This window comes from Mytilus galloprovincialis, chromosome 10, assembly GCF_965363235.1.
Source record: "Mytilus galloprovincialis chromosome 10, xbMytGall1.hap1.1, whole genome shotgun sequence".
Taxonomy (NCBI): Eukaryota; Metazoa; Mollusca; class Bivalvia; order Mytilida; family Mytilidae; genus Mytilus; species Mytilus galloprovincialis.
This window is the reverse complement of record NC_134847.1, coordinates 29,253,346-29,262,982: the sequence shown is the minus strand read 5'-3', so window position 1 is coordinate 29,262,982 and position 9,637 is coordinate 29,253,346. Positions and strand designations below refer to the sequence as shown.

The 9,637-nt window shown below is 32.3% G+C and overlaps 1 long non-coding RNA gene across 2 annotated transcripts; it reads right to left on the bottom strand.

Annotated features, from left to right (window-relative positions):
• Positions 1–1,634: 1,634 nt before the first annotated feature.
• LOC143047341 (uncharacterized) lies at positions 1,635–5,500 on the bottom strand. Of its 2 annotated transcripts, none has more exons than XR_012969509.1 (3): positions 5,276–5,500; positions 2,769–2,857; positions 1,635–2,255 (listed from the first exon to the last, which is right to left on the bottom strand). It is a non-coding gene; the product is annotated as an uncharacterized LOC143047341 (long non-coding RNA). The 2 variants fall into 2 exon arrangements; XR_012969508.1 differs by having other exon boundaries at positions 5,272–5,499.
• Between the last annotated feature and the right edge of the window lie 4,137 nt (positions 5,501–9,637).

Here is a 9,637-nt window from a genome sequence, read left to right as displayed (position 1 = left end):
ACCAATGAAAAGGTTGCATCTTTCCATGATGTGACTGTACCTAATAAAATGTTACACCTCTTCATCGATGGCAGAATTGTGTACGATCAGCACTACTACTGATAGTAAAGGGGCGACAACTTGAAAATCAGGAAAGGAAAAAAAGGGAGTTTAAAAAAATTAAATGGCATATTCAGCTTCTTTTGCGCGTGTACTTGTATAATTATTGTATAGAACTTAAAAGAGGGACGAAAGATACCAAAGGGACAATCAAACTCGTAAATCTATGAGATAAACGAGAGACCAAACGACGTAAATCTAAAGTGTACCTAAATAGATAAGTAGTAATATAAAGTGTACCTAAATAGATAAGTAGTAATATAAAGTGTACCTAAATAGATAAATAGTAATCTAGTACTTTTAAACTAGTCACGGTACTTTTTTATTACCATAATTTAACAGTGCTAGATTTGTACTACATATTTCAAATACCCGTTTTGTGTAGTACTATGAAAGTACGATAAATATTATATAATACTTCGTTTTTTCTATAAAATGATAAACAATTTGGCTAAAAGTATAAGAAATAATAAGCATCCTTGATTAGTACGAAAAAAGTTGATATGCACTTGCCGCAGAGGCGGGGAGCATTATTATATATGTCCAGAATTCTTTAAATTATCTGAAACAGATAGATTACAATTAATTCTATCTTCATTAGATATTATGCAGCTTACTGTTCCGTTCATTAAAAAGTAATTTGCAATGAGGGGAGTGGACATAACGCCTGCATAAATATTACTGTTTTACCACTTTATATATGATGTTTAATGTTATTTTTTCCATTATGTATTAACTGAGAGCAGAATAAAAAAGGAAAAAAACAATTTTCCTCTTTTTTCACTCTTATTTCTGACAAGTGCAATTAGAGGCCAAATTTGTACCACAACGTAATAAATTTATTCTACAACCCATGTATTTGAGGAAAAATCATGAAAAACAAAGACAATTCTGTTATATTAGTATTTATTTGTTACATTTCAAAATAAATTTATACTGAATTCTACACTTAGCATTCCATTTTCAGTCAACTGTCTGTAAATGATGAAACATAGAATAAATTTATTCTAAATGCATGGTGCTTTATGTATATGATCATTTATAAAATAAATTTATTATATAGAGCCTTAATATCTATTATTAGTTCAAGAAAATCATACAATAAATTTATTCTACATTCAATGTCATTTATGATTATGATAATATATAAAATAAATTTATTTTGAAAGTCCAATAATCTGTATGGTGAGGCTGAGACATAGAATAAATTTATTCTATATTTAATGTCATTTATGATTATAATAATATAAAGAATAAATTTATTTTGAAGTAAAGTTATCTGTATGGTGAGGCTGAGACACAGAATCAATTTATGTCACATTCAATGTGATTTATGATAATAATAATATATAAAATAAATTTATTTTGAAAGTAAAGTAATCTGTATAGTGAGGTTGAGACACAGAATAAATTTATTCTATGTTCAATGTGATTTTTGTCTTGTATAATAATATGTAAAATAAATTTATTCTGAAAGTAGTTATTATATTATGGTGGAGACACAAAATAAATTTATTAACATTATACATGTTAAAAGTACATTGTGTATTATGATATATAAATCATTTTTTTTTGAAAGCACAGTAATCAATTTATTCTGGTTATAAAAATATAGAAAATTTGTTAAGGAAAAAATACACTGATCTGTGTGATTAGTTTAGGCTACATAGAATAAGTTTATTTTAAACCATCAATGTTTTTGATAATATTTTAAAATAAGTTTACATAATAAATTTACCTTGAAAATACATTTAGGTCATAAAAAAATGTGTTCTTATATATGTCTACCTTTCATGTCTATTTACATGTAACATTCATAAAAACGTATTTTATTTTAAGTTGCGATGTGACTGTTCTTAAACCCAACTTAAGACAATACATATATCTGCTATCAACAATGCAAAAGGACACTAGTCTTCCTTGAAATATGAAAATATCAATTTCTTCAGCTGATTTTGTTATGTGGGTCTGAATAGAAATACTGTGCAGCAATTTTAAAATATCAACATATAAATATAAAATAAACAGATAAGAAATAGTAAAAGGTCAACAGGTTTTTCTTAAATTGAAAATAAATCTGTTTTTTAAACATGTCTCTCTCTGTAGATGTACGTGCTATAAAAATGTCCCGTTTCTTGCTTCTGGATAGACCTGATCTGAAAGAAATAACGACAAATTCAAAACAATTTCAAATATGAAAAAAAAAGTTTTCCCTTTGACATGTTTGGGTATATGATTGAAATAATTATATCAAAATAGTCATTTCGTTAATATTTTTAGTTATCATACCAAAATTAATAATCTTTAATGAAGAAATTGTCTGTCTTTCTTTTAATCTTAATTATGTTGTCTATTTTGCTTATACAATATTATTCACTCTCTTTATTGTAGTTAATAATAGTCTTGCTCCGTGTTGAAGTCCGTACTTTGACCTTTTATGGTTTACTTTTATAAATTGTGACTTAGATGGAGAGTTGTCTCATTGGCCATGTTGGCACCCACACCACATTTTCTTATATATATTGCCTCTGGATACAGCAAGATAAAGATGGCTATATTAATCACTAGACAGTAATTGTTGAATTTTTAAACAATAAAGGGATTAACTTACAGTAACTAATTAAACTTTTACAATTTAAATGTCAAATTAAAACCTCATTATTACATACCTGATCTTCATCTTCAGAGACACGGAATAAGTCAGGACTGAATAACAATATAGTCTTTGTTGCTGGTGTTTCATAACAGTTTTCTCACTCTACAAGAAATATTTTAGTTTAAAATTCAGGAACATTTACTCTGTTATTGTTTTTCTTCAGGCATATTTCTTTATTTTTTATCAGTATTGGCATGTATCATTCCCAACTTCCTGAATATGCATGTGATATTTGCCATTGGACAGTCAGCCAGTCATGATCAATCAATCAATCATAGAGTCTTAAAACAGATGAATGGTTCATGCCTAGGAGACAGCGAACTGAAGACACAAATAACAACTAAATGCATGTTTCATTAAGTCTTAAACAAAACACAAGACTCAGTGGTGTTGACAATACTTTTACCTACCCCATTCAACATACCAGAAAACAAGTAAGACATGTTCCAAAAGGAACAGCAGCTCCGTTAGCAAAATATGAGTAATGTACCCAACACATTCTCCCCTTCAACAAAATATTCATTCCCCTCTCAAAACTTTAAAGATGCTCCCTCAGCACTCTGATACAAAAATATATTGAAATTTAGGTACATGTAATTTAGTCAACACTTTAAACATGTTATTACCAAAATATGAGTGCACATGTCTCGCATTTTTTTTTACTTATCATTCAAATCATGTTGAAAGTCTTTAGTATGGAGGTTTTACTACAATTATCAGTATACTTAACATTATCAATGCACAACTACAATGTATAATAGTTGTCATATTGCTAATAGTACCTGAGAATCGGATATTAACATCAAACAAGTCAAGGTCATGTTAACCCCGACAAATAGACATGACACCTCACAGTTGTTCCATACACTACATAATTGACCTATTGATTATAATGCCCGAAAAACTGACCCAACCACACAACTAAAAAATGTCCAATGAACCATAAAAATTAAGTCGAAGTCAATTGAGACCTGTCAGACGGACATTTCCAGCTGACAATTATTCAATACATGATACACCCTATATAGTGGTCCTACTGCTTAAAGTATCTGAGAGATAGACCAAACCACAAACATATATATATATATAAATTTCGGTTTTTATCCAACGCAATCATAGGTTTGAACGTAGTTTTCAATTTAGACTCGTTTGTATATATATACATATATATACATTGGCCAATGCACCATGAAATTGAGGCCAAGGTCAGACGGAACCTGTCAGGTTGATATGTGCACCTCACAATCAGGTTACTAGTTATAGTATCTAGATACGGTCTTGCTTAAGTTACTTTATCTTTGATTACTGATCCATGGAATAAGGTCGAGGTCAGGATAATACTACATGTACCTAGCTGACGAACAGGTAAATGTTTGCTAGGAACCCATATACCAAACATAGTTATCCTAACTCATAATAAGTAAGTTTTTCATTTCACAAAACAAAACGTATCAAGCAGTTATTGAACCATGAAAATTAGGTTACATGGACAATGGACATATGACAGACGGAAATCTCGTAACATAAGGTATGAAGCATTTAGGTTGTCTAATTTATGAAATATAATGCTTCAAACAAATAGTGTACTCCATCGTCGCCACCGCCGTTGGGTTATGGACGTCAAGTTTTGGGTTGCAATAAAATTGAGAATGGAAATGGGGAATGTGACAAAGAGACAACAACCCGACCATAGAAAAAAACAACAGCAGAAGGTCACCAACAGGTCTTCAATGTAGCGAGAAATTCCCGCACCCGGAGGCGTCCTTCAGCTGGCCCCTAAACACATATAATATCATGCCTATGTCTCGCATACAGGCGAAAAAACCCACATGACACTGCACAACAGATCTAGACATCAACTTTCCATATAAACCTCTGAAGAAAGAGAAACCTTTCTGAGAAAATTTATTTTTTCCATTAACCCTCCCCCCACCTTTCATGCACATGATGCAGTTTATCTTAGGTATAGTTAATGCATACATTAGCTGTGTGTTATCCAGATTATAGCACTATAAGAAAAAAGGGATTTTGCCAATGACAGTTGCTAATAATGTGCTGAAGCCTGTATATTTGTATTTATGCTGGACTATATTTCTTCCAGAGTTTAATCGTTAGTACCCATGATAATTATGTATGCTACACTTTTACTATTTTATATAATATTTATGAAAAATTCACTGTTGTTAAAGTATGTACATTTCCCTCGAGATACAATGTATATTATTTTCCATTTCAATTCATTGCAGTCAGAATTGATACATTTTTTTTAGAATTATTCGAAAATGCCTGCCAATAACAAGTATTAATTTGATGACCATTCAGGCATTCATTTAATGAGAAGAAAGATTCGGATGAGGTGTGTTTTTTTCGGGGAGGTTTTTTATGTTCGAAAAGGGCATCTGTGATCTACGAAAACGGTGCATATAGTTATGAAAATGTGTCAACAGAAGACATGAAAGGCTTATACATGTTATAATATCTATGTTAATATATAAATACATAAAATAGATACTTACAGACTTCTGTTGTCTATCCTGATATGTTCCTGGTGACGTTTCAACCAAGACTAAAACAATAAACAAATGGAAATTGAATCGTCGTTCCTAATCTTTAAAAATACATTTGACACGGACCTTTCCTCCATGTACTGACAAATATATTAAGATAGAGTCAAATGCACACGCTGTGGATTTATTATGTAATTTCCGTCGTTTGTTTGTCATTATCTATCGTGCGAAATTTTACATTCGGATGTTTATTAGGTTTATATGATGGCCACAGCATGTGTTCATTAAAATATGATATGGGTAATTAGCATATGATAACAAATCGTGTTTGAAGAAAGAATCGAGAGATTTTATAGTACACTTCCCTTTTTCGTTCAATTCCTAAAATTAAAAATAAGTTATTAAAAAAATCGAAGAAAAAAGAATATACCAATATTTCTTTTCTTGTATAGGAACATTTTTTTCCCATAGAAAAACAAAAGAATATGGGGTAATCGATCCGTGACACAAAATGAATATAAGCACATTAAAAAAACACATACAAAAATTAAGCAAAGGAATAGCGCTTTAATTGCTATATTTAAACTCAAAGTCACATTAAACCTTCAACATGGAACAAAAAGGATCTCATCACAATGCAAGTGTAAGACGGTCCCTACCACCAGCCAGAGCGAAATAGTTTGCAAAATATTTTGAATAGACTTCGTAAGATGTTACACCACCATTTCGGGCACGTTCAAAAAAGAAAGAGGTACGTATTTAAAACAAAGTAGTTCTTACGTGTTAAAATCAAACTATATTATATGCAGAAATTTTTTTGGTAAGTTATATAGATACATGTATCAAATGGAAGGGTAAGGACTGTTGATCCTTGTAGAACACACACATTTGACAGATTAATACAAATGATACAAATATAGTTATAAATTAATTCTATAAAACTGGGGGCTTACATTGCCTGTTACTCAGATATGAAGTACCTAGTTTGATGTATCCAAAGTTATGGTATAACTAGCACAGTCTGATGTGTAAATAATGGTATACTTATCCCCCATATATATATATATATATCTGCATGCTGTTTTTGTGTTGACGTCCGGAATACTACACTGTACACTTAGCTTAGTGTTCCTGATATCAGTAAAAAAACAATGGCTTTTCCATGATATAATATGCTACATTGCTCCTACCAAACAAATAATGAAGGTCAAGAAAGTCTGTTGTCATTTATGTATTATTGTAATTTTATTTATTTTCTTTGGTTACATCATCTGACATCAGACTCAGACTTCTCTTGAACTGAATTTTAATGTGTGTATTGTTATGCGTTTACTTTTCTACATTAGAGATATAGGGGAGGGTTGAGATCTCATAAACATGTTTAACCCCGCCGCATTTTTGCGCCTGTCCCAAGTCAGGAGCCTCTGGCCTTTGTTAGTCTTGTATTATTTTTAATTTTAGTTTCTTGTGTACAATTTGGAGTTTAGTATGCATGGCGTTCATTATCTGAACTAGTATATATTTGTAAAGGGGCCATCTGAAGGACGCCTCTGCGTGCGGAAATTTATTGTTACATTGAGTTGGTGACCTTCTGCTGTTGTCTTTTCTATGGTCGGGTTGTTGTCTCTTTGACACATTCCCCATTTCTTTTCTCAATTTTATTCGTTGATAAGTAATGAAAGCATTTGAAGACTGGTACGATTGAAGTTAGAATAGTGTGTCTTGGCAGAGTGGCATGTCTTCCTGCAGAGTTATTTGTATCTTCAGAAAAACGCGTCAAAAAATCTGTCAAAACGTGTTGATAATATAAGCATGTTGTCGTTCTGGGTGTCTGTATGTAATAGTTACCACTGGACATTAGACATCGATATTATCGTCATCCTTATCATTCTTTATATAAATAATGACGCGAGCACCTTAAGGGAAAAAAGGGACATAAAAAAGTGGTTTGCTCCATCATGGTTATCAATCTTAATAAATATAATTCTCAAATTTCGTTATCCTCTTATAAAATATACAAGCACTATCATGTTTCTGAAATGATTTATCCGGGTTATTGTTTCATAATTTTGTAACTTATAAAATGATAAATGGCGAATTAACGAAAAAATTCTATAAACTATGAAAGTACCGAAGCGCTTACTACACAGTTGATTAAACCCGCGAGGATTTCAAGAGAACTTTTTTACACAAGACAAAGTCAATGAAGACATTTCATTACGAACCTATCTACTGGATTTATTGTTATTATGTTCAAGTCCTGAATATGCACGTAATTTTAGCCACACACGTTCAGCAAACTTCAAAGTCGTCTTTTTTATCTGCAAATGCTGAGAGCTCTTATAGTCGAGGGTTCCGTTGTTGGATTAACCCCCCTCCCCCAACCCACACCCGTAGTATCTTCAGTCAGCACTGATACCGTTTCCTCCTTCGACTCGCTAACAATCGAGGTATGAGAGTCAAGTAACGCCACTGGATATAAAGCATGAACAGATTTATCATTAGCTTTGAAGAGAATGGGATACCAACAAACATATCCATATATTTGTTTCGCCTATATATTTTTAAGCCTTAAAATTCTTTAACATATTTTTAAATTGTTGAAATTTCTATTACAATTAATACACTTTTGATTATAAGTTGAAAATATATATATATATATATATAATTAATTATATATATAATATTAACTTAAAAGACATACACGCGATTTTTTTTGTTTCTTAATCTTTTCGTTTTTAGGGGCCTGAGGTTGTGATGGTTCAAACCTCGCACATGGCAGTTGCTTTCAACTACAATCTTGAAAAATAAAATTGAGAATGGAAATTGGGAATGTGTCAAAGAGAAACAACCCGACCATAGAACAAACAACAGCAGAAGGTCACCAACAGGTATTCAATGCAGCGAGAAATTCCCGCACCTGGAGCCGTCCTTCAGCTGGCCCCTGAACAAATATTTCCCGTTTGAATGGTTTTACACTAGTAATTTTGGGGCCCTTTATAGCTTGTTGTTCGGTGTGAGCCAAGGCTCCGTGTTGAAGGCCGTACTTTAACCTATAATGGTTTACTTTTTAAATTGTTATTTGTATGGAGAGTTGTCTCATTGGCACTCACACCACATCTTCCTATATCTAGTTCAGTGATGATGAACGTAATACTAAACTCCAAATTGTACACCAGAAACTAAAATTAAAAATAATAAAATACTCACAAAGGCTAGAGGCTTCTGACTTGGGATGGGCGCAAAAATGCGGAGGGCTTAAACATGTTTATGAGATCTCAACCCTCTCCTATATACCTCTAGCCAATGTAGAAAAGAAAACGCATAACAATACGCACATTAAAATTCAGTTCAACAGAAGTCTGAGTCTGATGTCAGAAGATGTAATCAAAGAAAATAAACAAAATGACAATAATACATAAACAACAACAGACTACTAGCAGATAACTGACATGCCAGCTCCAGACTTCAATTAAACTGATTGAAAGATTAAGTCTTCATCATATGAATATCAGGCACAATCCTTTCCGTTAAGGGTTTAGCATCATTAGTAATGATTCTTTATGTCGTACCTACCATTCCGTTTCCTTTTCACGAATGTGACCCGCCGAAGTTATTACCGGGTTTGTAATAACGTGAGCAATACGACGGGTGCCACACGTGGAATTCTTCCCGTTAGGGGTTTAGTATAGTGATTGAATATGATTATCAGTTTTCACGTCAAAAATCGTAGATTTTCTCTTGGCATTCCGGCTTTCTCCACCATTACAGTTTGATCACCACGAAATGAACAATAGTGCTGAAAGTTACGTTGAACACTAATAAATCAATATTTCGGTTTTAGCACCGGCAAAGGGTTTGAAGATCGATTGAAAAAAGTAACCGTTTCTAATCACAATATTTCATAATCAAAATAATATAATACTTTACTTTGAATACATGGAGGGCAAGGCCTCAACCTATATATACATTCTCATAAGTACGAGGGTCAGGATGGGGTCAAATTTAAGACCATTTTTCTCTTACTATTCTTTCTATTTTTTTGTTCATTATTCTCTATTCTGTAAACCCCCATCCACACCTCAGTTATAGACGAAGTGTCATATATGTGGTCTAATAATGTCAGCAGTTTCACATATATCATTTTGTAGAAAAAGATGAACGGGTGGCGTTATGCATTGTTTTGATGTAAGATCATACATCTTTTCTTTAAAGTCGATTGATCGACAGATTGCAGTGTCAAATAGTTCATGCATGCATGCACGGAGCGAGAAGCTATTTTTAAACAATACATACCATGGGGAATACCTGTGATAAGGGTAGACCGGGATGAAGTGTGGTAAGCTTTTTATACAGGTTTTACAATTTACTACAT